The sequence below is a fragment of the Sphaeramia orbicularis genome, unplaced genomic scaffold (genome assembly GCF_902148855.1).
Source record: "Sphaeramia orbicularis unplaced genomic scaffold, fSphaOr1.1, whole genome shotgun sequence".
In the NCBI taxonomy this organism is placed as follows: Eukaryota; Metazoa; Chordata; class Actinopteri; order Kurtiformes; family Apogonidae; genus Sphaeramia; species Sphaeramia orbicularis.
The window spans coordinates 406,416-424,859 of NW_021941551.1; the positions used below are offsets into that span (position 1 = coordinate 406,416).

At 44.0% G+C, this 18,444-nt stretch overlaps 1 long non-coding RNA gene across 1 annotated transcript; it reads left to right on the top strand.

Annotated features, from left to right (window-relative positions):
* The first annotated feature begins 9,376 nt into the window (after window positions 1-9,376).
* On the top strand, window positions 9,377-13,354 carry LOC115416079 (uncharacterized). The gene is made up of 3 exons (XR_003934917.1): window positions 9,377-9,427; window positions 9,509-9,814; window positions 13,295-13,354. It is a non-coding gene; the product is annotated as an uncharacterized LOC115416079 (long non-coding RNA).
* Window positions 13,355-18,444: the final 5,090 nt, after the last annotated feature.

Genomic DNA, 18,444 nt, shown 5'->3' on the forward strand with positions numbered 1-18,444 from the left:
GTGGATCACTCATATTTAAACAGATCCACATGTGGATCACTCATATTTAAATAGATCCACATGTGGATCACTCATATTTAAACAGATCCACATGTGGATCACTCATATTTAAACAGATCCACATGTGGATCACTCATATTTAAACAGATCCACATGTGGATCACTCATATTTAAACAGATCCACATGAGGATCACTCATATCTAAACAGATCCACATGTGGATCACTCATATCTAAACAGATCCACATGTGGATCACTCATATCTAAACAGATCCACATGTGGATCACTCATATTTAAACAGAACCACATGTGGATCACTCATATTTAAACAGATCCACATGTGGATCACTCATATCTAAACAGATCCACATGTGGATCACTCATATCTAACAGATCCACATGTGGATCACTCATATTTAAACAGATCCACATGTGGATCACTCATATTTAAACAGAACCACATGTGGATCACTCATATTTAAACAGATCCACATGTGGATCACTCATATCTAAACAGATCCACATGTGGATCACTCATATCTAAACAGATCCACATGTGGATCACTCATATTTAAACAGAACCACATGTGGATCACTCATATTTAAACAGATCCACATGTGGATCACTCATATCTAAACAGATCCACATGTGGATCACTCATATCTAAACAGATCCACATGTGGATCACTCATATTTAAACAGATCCACATGTGGATCACTCATATTTAAACAGAACCACATGTGGATCACTCATATTTAAACAGATCCACATGTGGATCACTCATATTTAAACAGAACCACATGTGGATCACTCATATTTAAACAGATCCACATGTGGATCACTCATATCTAAACAGATCCACATGTGGATCACTCATATTTAAACAGATCCACATGTGGATCACTCATATTTAAACAGATCCACATGTGGATCACTCATATTTAAACAGAACCACATGTGGATCACTCATATTTAAACAGATCCACATGTGGATCACTCATATCTAAACAGATCCACATGTGGATCACTCATATCTAAACAGATCCACATGTGGATCACTCATATTTAAACAGATCCACATGTGGATCACTCATATTTAAACAGAACCACATGTGGATCACTCATATTTAAACAGATCCACATGTGGATCACTCATATTTAAACAGAACCACATGTGGATCACTCATATTTAAACAGATCCACATGTGGATCACTCATATCTAAACAGATCCACATGTGGATCACTCATATCTAAACAGATCCACATGTGGATCACTCATATTTAAACAGATCCACATGTGGATCACTCATATTTAAACAGATCCACATGTGGATCACTCATATTTAAACAGAACCACATGTAGATCACTCATATTTAAACAGAACCACATGTGGATCACTCATATTTAAATAGATCCACATGTGGATCACTCATATTTAAACAGATCCACATGTGGATCACTCATATCTAAACAGATCCACATGTGGATCACTCCTATTATGCGGTCCACACACACACTGATGCCTGTCTTACAGTGGTGTCACTTCTGTGGGCTCAAATTCCCCAAAAAGGAAAAAAAAATACAATTATAAATAATTTATTTCTCTTACCTGCTAATTTTGTCGTTCACAAATGTAAGTTCTGTAACAAAAACCAAATATTATTTATTTCTGAAAGATGTTGAACTGTATTCAAAGCTGTTCCATAAATCTGGAACCAAATGGCTGTAAAAACCTTCAGTATTTGCTCTGATTTGGACATTGGATTGTAGTGGATTCCCCCTGGCAAACTGCTGCTGTTCTTTTCCTGTTGTATACATTGTTTGTGTACTCGACTTCATTCAGTAAAGATTTAATGAAGAAAAAAAACAAACTTCTGTGGGCCTATCACGTGATACCATCAGAGATTTCAGGTAGGGAGCAGTGGACTTATAAGTCCGGACCTGAACCTAAACCTCTGGACTCGAGTCCGGACCTGAACCTGAACATGGGTTTAGGTACGCAGCACTCGTCTCATGTGCTGCTCTGGTATTTAGACGCCGTTTGTCAAAGTCAAAGCACAAACACAGTTCAGACAGATTTGGATCCAACCTGATCAGCCTCAGTTTCCTGTTTCTTCACTCATGTGGACATGTTGGATTTGTCATCAGAATCTTGTCCTGTTTTCATGGCTGTCCTTTGTGTTTTTCCTGCAGGGCTCCTGTCTGAAAACAACAGCACTGCAACAGGTAAGAAATGCACAAAGGAGGGATGGGAACTGGGCTGAAGCTGAACATCCTGGTTCAGGTGGTTTTCATCTGAACAAACTGGAGCCAATGCAGAGGATTCAGGAAGGATGGGTTTCCAGAAGCTCCACTGAGCACGCTCAGCTTCTGTTCCTGACATTTGGACAAGTGTGGCTTTAAAGATCCACAAGTGAAGGAAACACTGACAAACAGGAGCAGACTGAGCCATTCAATTCACTGACTGAATGAATGAGGGATGAACTGAGTCCGTTTGGACACAAAATCTGTCAGTGGGACTGAAAACACTGTTCACACATGGAAACCACATGTGCTCAAGAATCCAGTCCATGTGGTCCACATGGGCTGGGCTGGTTCTGGTCTGGACTCACACTGGTCTGTGTTAAAGACCCAAACGTCCACCTTTAACCCTTACAGACCCAAACGTCCTCCTTTAACCCTTACAGACCCAAAACGTCCTCCTTTAACCCTTACAGACCCAAACGTCCTCCTTTAACCCTTAAAGACCCAAACGTCCACCTTTAACCCTTACAGACCCAAACGTCCTCCTTTAACCCTTAAAGACCCAAACGTCCTCCTTTAACCCTTACAGACCCAAACGTCCTCCTTTAACCCTTAAAGACCCAAACGTCCTCCTTTAACCCTTACAGACCCAAACGTCCTCCTTTAACCCTTACAGACCCAAACGTCCTCCTTTAACCCTTAAAGACCCAAACATCCTCCTTTAACCCTTAAAGACCCAAACGTCCTCCTTTAACCCTTAAAGACCCAAACGTCCACCTTTAACCCTTAAAGGCCCAAACGTCCTCCTTTAACCCTTACAGACCCAAACATCCTCCTTTAACCCTTAAAGACCCAAACGTCCTCCTTTAACCCTTACAGACCCAAACGTCCTCCTTTAACCCTTAAAGACCCAAACATCCTCCTTTAACCCTTAAAGACCCAAACGTCCTCCTTTAACCCTTACAGACCCAAACGTCCACCTTTAACCCTTAAAGGCCCAAACGTCCTCCTTTAACCCTTACAGACCCAAACATCCTCCTTTAACCCTTAAAGACCCAAACGTCCTCCTTTAACCCTTAAACACCCAAACATCCTCCTTTAACCCTTAAAGACCCAAACATCCACCTTTAACCCTTACAGACCCAAACGTCCACCTTTAACCCTTACAGACCCAAACGTCCTCCTTTAACCCTTAAAGACCCAAACATCCTCCTTTAACCCTTAAAGACCCAAACGTCCTCCTTTAACCCTTAAAGACCCAAACGTCCACCTTTAACCCTTAAAGGCCCAAACGTCCTCCTTTAACCCTTACAGACCCAAACATCCTCCTTTAACCCTTAAAGACCCAAACGTCCTCCTTTAACCCTTAAACACCCAAACATCCTCCTTTAACCCTTAAAGACCCAAACATCCACCTTTAACCCTTACAGACCCAAACGTCCACCTTTAACCCTTACAGACCCAAACGTCCTCCTTTAACCCTTAAAGACCCAAACGTCCACCTTTAACCCTTACAGACCCAAACGTCCACCTTTAACCCTTACAGACCCAAACGTCCTCCTTTAACCCTTAAAGACCCAAACGTCCACCTTTAACCCTTACAGACCCAAACGTCCACCTTTAAGCCTTACAGACCCAAACGTCCTCCTTTAACCCTTTAAGGCCCAAACATCCTCCTTTAACCCTTAAAGGCCCAAACGTCCACCTTTAACCCTTAAAGACCCAAACGTCCTCCTTTAACCCTTAAAGGCCCAAACGTCCTCCTTTAACCCTTAAAGGCCCAAACGTCCTCCTTTAACCCTTAAAGGCCCAAACGTCCTCCTTTAACCCTTAAAGACCCAAACGTCCACCTTTAACCCTTACAGACCCAAACGTCCTCCTTTAACCCTTAAAGACCCAAACGTCCACCTTTAACCCTTAAAGGCCCAAACGTCCTCCTTTAACCCTTACAGACCCAAACATCCTCCTTTAACCCTTAAAGACCCAAACGTCCTCCTTTAACCCTTAAAGACCCAAACGTCCTCCTTTAACCCTTAAAGACCCAACGTCCACCTTTAACCCTTAAAGACCCAAACGTCCACCTTTAACCCTTAAAGACCCAAACGTCCTCCTTTAACCCTTAAAGACCCAAACATCCACCTTTAACCCTTACAGACCCAACGTCCACCTTTAACCCTTACAGACCCAAACGTCCTCCTTTAACCCTTAAAGACCCAAACGTCCACCTTTAACCCTTACAGACCCAAACGTCCACCTTTAACCCTTACAGACCCAAACGTCCTCCTTTAACCCTTAAAGACCCAAACGTCCACCTTTAACCCTTACAGACCCAAACGTCCACCTTTAACCCTTTAAGGCCCAAACATCCTCCTTTAACCCTTAAAGGCCCAAACGTCCACCTTTAACCCTTAAAGACCCAAACGTCCTCCTTTAACCCTTAAAGGCCCAAACGTCCTCCTTTAACCCTTAAAGGCCCAAACGTCCTCCTTTAACCCTTAAAGGCCCAAACGTCCTCCTTTAACCCTTAAAGACCCAAACGTCCTCCTTTAACCCTTAAAGGCCCAAACGTCCTCCTTTAACCCTTACAGACCCAAACGTCCTCCTTTAACCCTTAAAGGCCCAAACGTCCTCCTTTAGCCCTTAAAGGCCCAAACGTCCTCCTTTAACCCTTAAAGACCCAAACGTCCTCCTTTAACCCTTAAAGGTCCAAATGTCCTCCTTTAACCCTTAAAGACCCAAACGTCCTCCTTTAACCCTTAAAGGTCCAAATGTCCTCCTTTAACCTACCCCTTCTCCTGATCTAAACTGTTTACTTCCTGTTGATCCTTTAATCCTTTCAGTCCATGTCAATAATTGGATTCAAATAAAGGTTTACACCAGTTATTTCTAGAATAATGAGACTAAAATGAGCAGAACACAGTAATGATCCAAAATGGTGCTGGATGGGCTGGGCTGGTTCTGGACCGGACTCTGACTGGTCTGTCTTATTTCTACAGAGTCGTTCCACTTCAGGTTGGTGGGAGGAGCCAGTCGTTGTCATGGTGACCTGGAGATGAAACGACAGGACGGAAACTGGAAACCAGTGAACGGGTTACACTGGTACAGGAAGTTAGGAAACAGAGTCTGTGCAGAACTGGACTGTGGATCTGCAGTTTCACTGAGAGGCAGAAGGACTGGTTCAGATATAGATAACTGGATCATCAGTTCAGACTGTATTGAATCTGAACTCAGGAACTGTTTTTACTCTCGTCCATTTCTCTTTTCATTCCTGGAGCTGAGTTGTTCAGGTAAGAGCATGAACACTGAACCCTAACCCTTCCACTGTCACTGTGGGCTCCAGACTCTGTGGACTCTCACATCCGGGTCGGTCCAAGACTTCAACTCACATTTAATGTCAACTCACACAAACTGATCAATACAATCAATCAGTGTTTATTTATAGAACACTTTTTATACAGAGAAAATGTAGCACAGAGTGATTTACATATAAAACATCTGTACAACCCCCCACACACACACACACACACCCTCACACACACACACACACACACACACACCCTCACACACACACACACACACACCCTCACACACACACTCACACACACCCTCACACACACACACACACACCCTCACACACACACACACACACACCCTCACACACACACACACACACACACCCTCACACACACACACACACACTCACACACACACACACACACACACACCCTCACACACACACACACACACACACACACACACACACACACACACACACACACACACACACCCTCACACACACACACACACACACATATTATTCCTAAACTAAATATCATATAAATCTCCAACATTAAACAGATCAAACAGAAGCATTAGTTAAAGCTCAGTTCAAAGGTGGATGTTGAGCCTGGTTTTCAAATGTCTACATTCTCTGCAGCCCTCAGGTTCTCCTCAGGGTCTCTTTAGGTTCCCCTCAGGTTCTCTTGAGGTTCTCCTCAGGTTTTTCTCAGGTTCCCCTCAGGTTCTCCTCAGGTTCTCTTTAGGTTCCCCTCAGGTTCTCCTCAGGTTCTCTTGAGGTTCTCCTCAGGTTTTTCTCAGGTTCCTCTCAGGTTCTCCTCAGGTTCTCTTCAGGTTCTCTTTAGGTTCCCCTCAGGTTCTCTTGAGGTTCTCCTCAGGTTTTTCTCAGGTTCTCTTTAGGTTCTCTTTAGGTTCCCCTCAGGTTCTCTTGAGGTTCTCCTCAGGTTCCCCTCAGGTTCTCCTCAGGTTCTCTTTAGGTTCTCTTTAGGTTCCCCTCAGGTTCTCTTGAGGTTCTCCTCAGGTTTTTCTCAGGTTCCCCTCAGGTTCTCCTCAGGTTCTCTTCAGGTTCTCCTCAGGTTTTTCTCCAGTTCCCCTCAGGTTCTCCTCAGGTTTTCCTCAGGTTCTCCTCAGGTTGTTCCATAGGTCAGGGTCATAATGCTGTAAATCTGCCTCAGCCTTAGTTTCAGTGTTTCTTATGGAACAGTTCTCAGTCCAGTGCCAGAGGACCTCAGGGTCCACCAGGGTTCAGAAGGTCAAAGCCAGTCTCAGAGATAAGAAGGAGCCAGAGCATGAAGACACTGAGGGTGTATTCACACCTGAAAAGTCCTTTGGTCCGCTTTTTGATTCGGATCAAATGTGGACTTTATTTTTTCATTGGGGTCGGATCGTATTCTCATTGCATTTTTTGCTAGTGGACCAAAATGCATGAACAGAAGCACGCATGTGACGAACTGCGCTAGCATTGGACAGAAAAGTCGGGGCAGGGTGAACCAGAGACGGCCGGTGTTGATGAAAATAGACGTGGTGCTCCTACATACAGTTATCACTTTCAGAATATAAATGGTATTTTTACTGACACAAATTTATGAAAATAATGTTAACACTCAAGAAAAGCTCAGTTGGAGCCAGTTTCATACTACGGACATCTGACCAAATGTCAGTGACACATTCAGTGTCCTCGTTGCTCCTCGTCTGTCCACAGCTCATGTCTGCTGCTGTTCGCTCTGAACACCCGTAAACCTCACATACTTCCAGCAGCTGCAGTGGCTCATCAAGCACAAAAAGGCTCAAGATTCCTTAGTTTGGTTCGGTTCGAGGTCAGTTCTAGTCACACCAGAAGTGAACCGGCCCAGAGTCCGTTTGGAAGCGGACCACTTGTTTGGTTCAAATCAGAGTTTGCATGTTTGTATTCACACCTAAAAAAAGTCCGGACTTTCTGGGGAAACGAACTCTGGTCCGTTTTAAACAGACCAAACGTGGTAGGTGTGAATACACCCTTAGAAACCATTCAAAGGACCTTCAAACCAGCCCTGAAACCCAGGGGGAGCCAGTGCAGTGGTTTTAAACCTGTGTAATGTGAGCCCACCTTCTGGTCTTCATCAGCACACGAGCGGCTGAGTTCTGCAGAAGCTGGAGGTGTGAAGTTCTATCTGTAGGAAGAGCAGAAAGCAGAGCATTACTGTAGTCAGTTCTACTGGAGAGAAAAGCAGGCATCAACATCTACGTATGGGCCGGACACAGAACTGGACCCACTCTGGCTATATTCTGGAGATGATCAGAACCTGTTTTTACACGGATCCAAAATGAGGAAGAAAAGTCAAAAGAAACAACCAATAATATCCACGTCCACAAACAAACAGCTGATGAACATCATGTCACACACACAAGAAACAAACACCAACACATATGAATGTGAGTCCACTACAGTCCAGTCAAATCCACTATATAGTCCAAGCCCCAGACCCTGGTCTACTCCAGTCCACTACAGTCCAGTCAAATCCACTATATAGTCCAAGCCCCAGACCCTGGTCTACTCCAGTCCACTACAGTCCAGTCAGATCCACTATATAGTCCAAGCCCCAGACCCTGGTCTACTCCAGTCCACTACAGTCCAGTCAAATCCACTATATAGTCCAAGCCCCAGACCCTGGTCTACTCCAGTCCACTACAGTCCAGTCAGATCCACTATATAGTCCAAGCCCCAGACCCTGGTCTACTCCAGTCCACTACAGTCCAGTCAGATCCACTATATAGTCCAAGCCCCAGACCCTGGTCTACTCCAGTCCACTACAGTCCAGTCAGATCCACTATATAGTCCAAGCCCCAGACCCTGGTCTACTCCAGTCCACTACAGTCCAGTCAGATCCACTATATAGTCCAAGCCCCAGACCCTGGTCTACTCCAGTCCACTACAGTCCAGTCAGATCCACTATATGGTCCAAGCCCCAGACCTGGTCTACTCCAGTCCACTACAGTCCAGTCAGATCCACTATATGGTCCAAGCCCCAGACCTGGTCTACTCCAGTCCACTACAGTCCAGTCAGACCCACTATATGGTCCAAGCCCCAGACCTGGTCTACTCCAGTCCACTACAGTCCAGTCAGATCCACTATATGGTCCAAGCCCCAGACCTGGTCTACTCCAGTCCACTCCAGTCCAGTCAGATCCACTATATGGTCCAAGCCCCAGACCTGGTCTACTCCAGTCCACCACAGTCCAGTCAGATCCACTATATAGTCCAAGCCCCAGACCCTGGTCTACTCCAGTCCACTCCAGTCCAGTCAGATCCACTATATAGTCCAAGCCCCAGACCTGGTCTACTCCAGTCCACTCCAGTCCAGTCAGATCCACTATATAGTCCAAGCCCCAGACCTGGTCTACTCCAGTCCACTACAGTCCAGTCAGATCCACTATATAGTCCAAGCCCCAGACCTGGTCTACTCCAGTCCACTACGGTCCAGTCAAATCCACTATATAGTCCAAGCCCTAGACCCTGGTCTCCTCCAGTCCACTAGAGTCCCTTAGAGTCCACTTCAGACTCTAGTCTTATTCCAGTCTTCTTCCATCTGTGTCCACAGACTCTGTCAGACTGGTCCATGGGTCCAGTCGGTGTTCAGGCAGACTGGAGGTCCGGTCTAACCAGTCCAGGTCCTGGTCCTCAGTGTGTGAAGGACACTTGGACCTTCATGGTGCCCAGGTGGTCTGTAGGGAGCTGGGCTGTGGGGCTCCTGGGCTCCTCCAGGGGGCGCTCTCTGGAGCAGCGGAGGCTCCTGTGGTGCAGACGTTCACCTGTGAAGGCCATGAGTCTGCTCTGCTGGACTGTGGAAGCTCAGGGGCACAGACCTGCTCATCTGGAACAGCTGTGGACCTTACCTGCACAGGTGGGCGGAGCTTTGACTGACACCAGCTGACATCAGTTCACTCACTTTGAGCTCATTTATCTGTCACTTGTATTTGATCAGATCCTGATGATGTCAGACTGGTGGGAGGAGCCAGTCGCTGTAACGGTACAGTACAGATCAAACATCATGGAGAATGGAGAGACGTGGAATATGATAATTATTTCTCTGACCATTGGACCCTGAAGGCAGCAGATGTCATATGTCGTCGACTGGACTGTGGATCTGCTGTTTCTGTGAGAGGATCTGGTTCATCTGTTCCTCTGTGGATCATCAGCTCCACCTGTCTTCTCTCTACATCTGCACTGACGGACTGTGTGAGAACAGTTCCTTACACCTCTGACTCCGCCCTGTTCCTCACCTGTTCAGGTAAGTCTACTGATGGTGGTCCTGGTTCTGTCCCAGTTCTTCCATGAGTCCATTCAGGTGTGTTTTATCTGAGCTGGGTCAAACCAGACCCAGTCGGACCAGGTCCACACATTGGACAGTTGGACTGAACCATCAAACACATGCAGCTGAATTCAGTTCCAGTCCATGAACGTGGTCACATGACTCTGCTTTCCAACAGGCTGTTGAACAGCTCAGAAGGACTGAGTCCATTAGTTTGAACTGGACTTTGTGTTGGTCCATGTGCTCTTTTTCCAGCTCTATGTGGGTCTGCTGGACTCTGAGGACACCATGGAACATCACTGACACTAAAGCATGTCCTTAAATGCAGATGTTTGACATGAGCCACATGTTTCCAGTGGTCTGAGATGAACCAGTGCACAGGTCACTGATCAAACCCACTGCATTATGGTGCATTCACTGACCACTGGGATTGTGTGTGTGCCTTTGAACAGACCCCACTCACACATACTGAATGTTCAGTCTGACTTCAGAATGACTGTGTGTCCACCAGCGCTGACGTTCAACTAACTCTAACCTGTGACTGAGGATCCACAGAGTGGACCTGAGGCCTGTTTGAGTCCAGTCTGAATGTAGACAGCGCCCTCTGTTGGAATCCAGGTCAACAACAGCACACACTCACTGTGTCCTTCAGCTCCTGTGGCAACAAGACTGAGCATGTGTTACAGATCCTTCATATCCACTGGTGTTCTGCTGCACTAGTAAGGCAAAACGTCACACTAGTTTAGTAGTGAGGAGCAAAAACCTGCACTAGTTAACTAGAGAAGGCCAAAATGTGCACTAGTTAACTAGAGAAGGCCAAAATGTGTACTAGTTAACTAGAGAAGGTCAAAACGTGCACTAGTTAACTAGAGAAGGCCAAAATGTGCACTAGTTAACTAGAGAAGGCCAAAATGTGCACTAGTTAACTAGAGAAGGTCAAAACGTGCACTAGTTAACTAGAGAAGGCCAAAATGTGCACTAGTTAACTAGAGAAGGCTAAAATGTGCACTAGTTAACTAGAGAAGGCCAAAATGTGCACTAGTTAACTAGAGAAGGTCAAAACGTGCACTAGTTAACTAGAGAAGGCTAAAATGTGTACTAGTTAACTAGAGAAGGCCAAAATGTGCACTAGTTAACTAGAGAAGGTCAAAATGTGCACTAGTTAACTAGAGAAGGCTAAAATGTGCACTAGTTAACTAGAGAAGGCCAAAATGTGCACTAGTTAACTAGAGAAGGTCAAACGTGCACTAGTTAACTAGAGAAGGCTAAAATGTGTACTAGTTAACTAGAGAAGGCCAAAACATGCACTAGTTAACTAGAGAAGGCCAAAACATGCACTAGTTAACTAGAGAAGGCCAAAATGTGCACTAGTTAACTAGAGAAGGCCAGAATGTGCACTAGTTAACTAGAGAAGGCTAAAATGTGCACTAGTTAACTAGAGAAGGTCAAAACCTGCACTAGTTAACTAGAGAAGGCCAAAACGTGCACTAGTTAACTAGAGAAGGCCAGAATGTGCACTAGTTAACTAGAGAAGGCTAAAATGTGCACTAGTTAACTAGAGAAGGCCAGAATGTGCACTAGTTAACTAGAGAAGGCCAGAATGTGCACTAGTTAACTAGAGAAGGCTAAAATGTGCACTAGTTAACTAGAGAAGGCCAAAACGTGTACTAGTTAACTAGAGAAGGCCAAAACGTGCACTAGTTAACTAGAAAAGGCCAAAACGTGCACTAGTTAACTAGAGAAGGTCAAAACGTGCACTAGTTAACTAGAGAAGGCCAAAACGTGCACTAGTTAACTAGAAAAAGCCAAAACCTGCACTAGTTAACTAGAGAAGGCCAAAACGTGCACTAGTTAACTAGAGAAGGCCAAAACATGCACTAGTTAACTAGAGAAGGCCAAAATGTGCACTAGTTAACTAGAGAAGGCCAAAATGTGCACTAGTTAACTAGAGAAGACCAAAACGTGCACTAGTTAACTAGAGAAGGCCAAAACATGCACTAGTTAACTAGAGAAGGCCAAAACGTGCACTAGTTAACTAGAGAAGGCCAAAATGTGCACTAGTTAACTAGTGCAGGTTTTTGCCCCTCACTAGTAAACTAGTGTGACGTTTTGCCTTACTAGTGCAGCAGAACACCAGTGGATATGAAGGATCTGTAACACATGCTCAGTCTTGTTGCCATAAGCTCCACATTCAACACTAAAGGGCCTTTTATTGGTGTGTTCTGTGTTCTGCTGTTTTCTTTGAGGACGTTGTGTCTCTGCTTGAACTGGTCCATGAGTCCTATTTAGTTCCTGTGTCACTAATGACTGACAGGAGGCTTTGACAGAGTCCAGATCGCTTTAATCTTTGATTTTAACATGGTGTTTCCTCCACAGTTCAGTGGTTTAGTTCATGCTCAGCTGACTTTTTGTCCACATTTCTGGAAAAAAAGCATCAGTTCAAACACAAATGGACCTGTTATCAGTTTCTTTTCAGATAATACGTGTTTCCTGCTTCTGTAAAAGTCCACTGTCCATCATCCGTCATATTTCCAAATGTTCTGTGGTCAGTCAGGTCCATAAATTCAGATTTTCTGCTGAGAACTGAAAACCTTCTGCAGATGAATGTGAGAACAGGTGTGCACAGACATGGTTCTGCACAGGGAACGTGGAAGAACATTTGAACATGCAGCCATTATTAGTAGTAGTAGTATTTAGAACTATTGCATATTTGATCCTTCTAATCATCTGTGTGGGGAACCAACCATTATTTATCTCTCATAATTGTAGTATTTATCACTGTGACAATAGACTGTATAGAACTGTTCTGTTAGAGGTTGTACTCCGTTCTTCCAAATGAACAGATGTGTTGTTCAGTCTTTCAAACCTGATGTGTCATGGCTGACACACCCTGTGCATCTGCAGTTTGGATGGATGGAACTGTTTCAGCGTTGAAGACCTTGTGCTTTACAGGTTTTATTGGGTCATTACGCTCATTTCACTCAGACCTGAACTAGAAGCTGGAGAAGAAGCTGTTTGAGCAGAATTAGAACATGCAGGAAACTGGAAAGTGTCCCAAAAAGCACAGTGAAAATCTATTATTATTATTATAATTATTATTATTATTATTATTATCATTATTATTATTATTATTATTATCATTACTATTATCATTATTATTATTATTATTATTATTATTATTATTATTATTATTATTATTATTATTATTATTATTATTAATAATAATAATAAATTGTAAATGACTAGATTTTGAATGTTCTAAGTGTTCTGGAAATATGGGCAAAAGGATGAACTCACAGCATATTTTCTGTCCTTTTTCTCGTCAAAAATACTAAAAAAGTGCAGGCGGTCCATTTTCAGCTGAGGGTTGAAAGGGTTCAGTTGTCCACCCTCACACTGCCGTCTGTCCAGGGGCTTTTGTGTCTTTAAACATGTGTGTGTGTTGTTGTGGGTCCACAGACTCTGTCAGACTGGTCCATGGTTCCAGTCGGTGTTCAGGCAGACTGGAGGTCCGCTCCAACCAGTCCTGGTCCTCGGTGTGTGAAGAGGATTTGGACCTGAACGACACCCAGGTGGTCTGTAGGGAGCTGGGCTGTGGGGCTCCTGGGCTCCTCCAGGGGGGGCTCTATGGAGAGGGGGAGGCTCCAGTCTGGACCAGTGAGCTCCAGTGTGAAGGACATGAGTCTGTGGTCCTGGACTGTAGAAGGTCCAGCTCAGCTGGGAAGACCTGCTCACCTGGAACAGCTGCAGGACTCACCTGTTCAGGTACCAAGGGGGCGTGGCTTTCATATGACAGACTTTTACAGGTACCAAGGGGGCGTGGCTTTCATCTGACAGTGTGTTTCTTTGACTCATGTCTTTGTGTCTCTGCTCAGATCCAGGTGGGGTCAGGTTGGTGGGACAGCCGAGCCGCTGTGCTGGTACTTTGGAGATCCAACACCAGGGACACTGGAGACCAGTAGATGACTACTTTAAACTCTGGGACCTGAAGTCTGGATCTGCTGTGTGTCAGTATCTGGACTGTGGATCAGCTGTTTCAGTCGACAGAACAGATGATTCTCCACGCAGACCTGTGTGGGTGGTCTCAGTTCCTTGTGTAAAGCTGACATCTGGACTGAGGGACTGTGTTAGACTGGTTGATTACTATAATCGTTCCTCTGGTGTGGACGTGGTGTGTTCAGGTACAAACGGACACAAACTGTGTCTGAACTGAATTCTCAGTGACCAGATGGTTCTGACTCTGACGTTTAAAGTTCCATCGAATGAATCTGTTCATTTCATCAGTTGATTATTTTGTCTCAGTTCATTGTTTTTTGGGTCAAATGTGTCAAATATTGACCTTTGACCTTTGGAACGTCCAGATCCCAAATGAACGTCTTCATTTGGACCAGATGAGGCTGAAAACACAAACAGATTTCCCATTAGTCTCATTTAGGACAAAAGGACCAAATGTGGACATGTGAGACTGTAAAAGCACCACATGTGTGTCCTTTTTTACCCATAATGCCTTTGAAGGTCAGCTGTGCTCTAAATGACCCATTCCTCATGTTTTCATTGGTCAGTGTTCATCCCATCCCAAACTCCTGTGGATCAGATCCATCTGTGTCTCTGAGGAGGATGGATTCTCTGACTGCTTGTTTGTGCTCATGTGTGCTGCTTGGTCCAATCATGTCTCTGTGTGTGGACAGATCTGCTGCCTCAGCCCAACATCTCCCTGTCTGACGGGGTCTTTGAGGTCTACCAGCAGGGGTTCCGGGTGCTGGTGTTCTCCGACTTCACCGTCACCTGCTCCGTCCGACCACAGTACCCGGGAGGCTCCTTCCGGCTGATCTCCGACACAGAGAAGCCCCTGAACCTCACCCTGCCGGCCGTCAATCACTCCGCCCACTTCCTGTTGTCCTCCATGGGCTACGCCCACCGAGGGAACTACACATGTGTTTATCACGTGGACGTTTATAACCGCAGCTTCACGTCGTCTCAGAGCCCCGCCCTCTATCTGACTGTCGGAGGTAACGTCGGGACAAACTCACACAAAACACCCACAATGCATCAGTAACAGTCACATGACCATGTTCCACAGCATTCCCAGTGAGCAGAGTGAACAGGTGTGAGCAGAACCACGATGGTAGAACTGAGATCAGGTAAAGCCGGTCCAGTTGAACCTGTCACAGACTGGGCTGAACCAACAAACACTCCTTTAATCTGAGCTCAGTTCAAAGCACAGCTGAGTTTAAACCCAGGTTTAAACCCAGGTTTAAACTCAGGTTTAAAGCCAGTCCGTCCAGTTGAGTGTGAAGAACAGTTAGTGTCCACAGTTCAAGCTGCATCTGTACATGTGTGTGTGTGGTCCACATGTGCAGGGTCTAGAGGGGGTCATGGTGGACCAGGAGATAGATAGATAGATAGATAGATAGATAGATAGATAGATAGATAGATAGATAGATAGATAGATAGATAGATAGATAGATAGATAGATAGATAGATAGATAGATAGATAGATAGATAGATAGATAGATAGATAGATAGATAGGCTCATTGGATCAGTCCTAATGTGGTCATGACTGAGACCCAGACCCGCCCCCCGACCACTCAGTCATGAGTTGTACAGTCTGATGGCCAGGGGGATGAAAGAGTCCAAATGTTGTCAGATATTTGATCAGGCATCTGTGTGGGCAGCACTTTGGAAGCATTTGTGGTGTTCACTGATTGGAAGCTCCAAAGACGAGTTCAGGACGCACTTGGTCTCAGTTTAAGAATTTATTCAGATCACATGTGAAACCGAAACGCCAGCGCTAGGTCTGTAAGAAAATATTGGTTCTTCAGTATATCGCGATATTTCAATTCACAATACTGTATCGATATTAAAAAGTACTGTATAGATATTTTTAGGTATTTATTCAAATGCAGATATTGTGGAGGTTCATATTTGGTTTTTTGGTTTATTTTTTGTTTATATTTTATTTTTTATAGGCGCCTATAAATAAAATGTATTATTATTATTATTATTATTATTATTATTATTATTATTATTATTATTATTATTTAACTCTCTTTAATTAAATAGTGTTAGTTCCTTTGTTGGCATTGCACAAAAATAATGTTGTGTTAGTTGTGAACTAATAGAATCTGAACATTTGAACAGGATCTGAAACTGGAATGTCTGGAAAACAGAAGTTCAGTCTGAACACAGTTGGAACATTTGCTGATAGAACATTAGATCCTGTTGGGATCAAATACAAATGTGTTTAGGATTTGCGCAGATTTCTGCTGGAATTCAGTTTTTCAAGGAAATAATCAGTAAAGAAAAAAAAGAAAAAAGCAAAAATTTCCTTTTTAACAGTATCGCGATATATCGTGATATATCGTATTGTGATCCTAGTATTGTGATTTGTATTGTATCACCAGATTCTTGCCGATACACAGCCCTAGCCAGCGCTGGTCTTTCTGGACAAGGGCTCCCGCAGGAACTCAAGTCACAAAAAGCCCCGAATTCCGGGTCCGATTGATAATTATCTTCTCAGATGTCTCCACCCCAAACAATAGGTTGGACTTCGCAATGTCACCCGACTGCGTCTTCTGATTGGACCTCACCTATTGACACCACTTGCTGACCGTCAGTTCACGTCTTTCTACTAGAACATGCTCCACAAAGTGTTGTGATTGTCGTGGTAGACGTGTATCTATTGGAGTGCGAGTTCCCAGCCTCTGTAGACACAACATCTTCTCCAGCGAACAGAACTGACCCTGAACTTATCAGTAGTGACGTCCATGAGTTGAACCGGGAAGCAAGCTTCACCAGTAGAGAAATACATGAGGTGACTGGGACATTTTAGAGCAGCTCACAGCAAAACTGGATTTATTCAAGAGTTATTCTGCCACGTGAACTGAGGCCAGTGTTCAAACAGTGCTATGTGTACGTGGATTAATCATGTCATTTATATCGCTGCGTACAAATCTGAATTATCTGAGTGTTTCAGTTGGATTTTATGGTCAGTGTGCTATCAAAAACATCAGATATGGTCCTCAGATATCGGCCGTAGATATGGCTGATGGTCTGAGCACATTGTCCCAAATGGACCTGGGCCTCAGACTGACCCCTGTGGGTGGACCTGGACTCAGGACCTGGTTGCTGTGAGGCCACAGTGCTGTTCCCTACACCAGCGCCACCACCAGGACTGAACAGGTTCTGTTCCAACCAAGGTTATTAACGTTAACGAAAACTAACGAAATGACCAAAACTAGAATTGAAAAAACATTTTCATTAACTGACAGAAATGAAAACTATAATTAAAAGAAAAAGCAATAACTAACTGAAACTGTATTGTGTGTTCACAAAACTAACTAAAACGGATAAAAATTATGGACAAAAACTAAAATTCCCTTCATTTTCGTCTTCATCTGTCGGATTGATATGAAATTAATTTATTTCGATCTAGCAATTTTAGCTAGCGGCACCATACGACACTTCACGGTCACTTCTCGTCACTTGTGGTTTCCAGTCGTCTTCTGGTCCCCACTCTACCTGGAAACATGGAGACTAAAGCTGGAGACAGCAGAGTCCTGTCTGCGATTTATTTAAATATGACGGAGAAGAAGAGAAAAGATATAAAAAAAACTAAAACTAAACTAAAACTAAGCATTTAGAAAAACACAAAACTAATAAAAACTATCAAACCTGCTCTAAAAACCAATTAAAACGAACTGAATTAGAGAAAAAAGTCAAAACTAAATAAAACTAAACTAGAATGAAAAATCCAAAACTATTAGAACTTTGGTTCCAACTCTAACAGTTGTGTGTGTGAACTCAACTCCCATTTGGAGCCAAATCCAACTGCAGTCTGAAGTCAAACACACAATCCCACTGAGCTCAGCACAAACAGCCTCATGATGGGAATGTGTTCTGTTAGTGCAGATGTTCTTCACACTGAAGGTGTTCCATCAGTAGATGTGCATGTGTTCCATCTGTTGATTGGATCGGTTCTGTTCACACTGTGATCAGCAGAACAGTGTCAAACAGACACAGTTTGTCAGTTTTTCCAGACGTCAGGACTCTTCAGCTCCACTCTGATGGTTGTTGTTGTTGTTATTGTTGTTGTTGTGTTTCAGACTTGGTGAGAAATCTGATCATCAGGGTGGTTGTGGTCCACTTCATCCTGATCACGGGGACCATTTTCCTCTTCTTCTACTGTCGGGTCAGTTCACAGCTTTATTCAACACTAACACACTTCAACGCTGACATGGGACGCTTCTGCCAAACTGGGTTTACCTCCAACATCTGACACATGTGTTTGTGCAGCTTTACCAGACTCATGGTGTGGAGAAGACAATGACCGAAGAACGGCCGAGAACGGAAGAACGACCAAGAACGGAAGAACGACCGAGAACGGAAGAACGGTCCAGAACCCATAACGTAGTAACTTATTATGTTATTGTCCTGGTAAAAAAAAAAATCTTTACAAATGTAATAACTGAGGTAATAACGAAAAATATATGAATAAAACTGTATTTAAGTTTGATTTAAGTTTATTAGAAAGAACTGAGATAAAATCAGAGAGAGAGAGATTTTTTACCTGGTCAATAACGTACGACTAAAAGTTCTTCCGTTATCG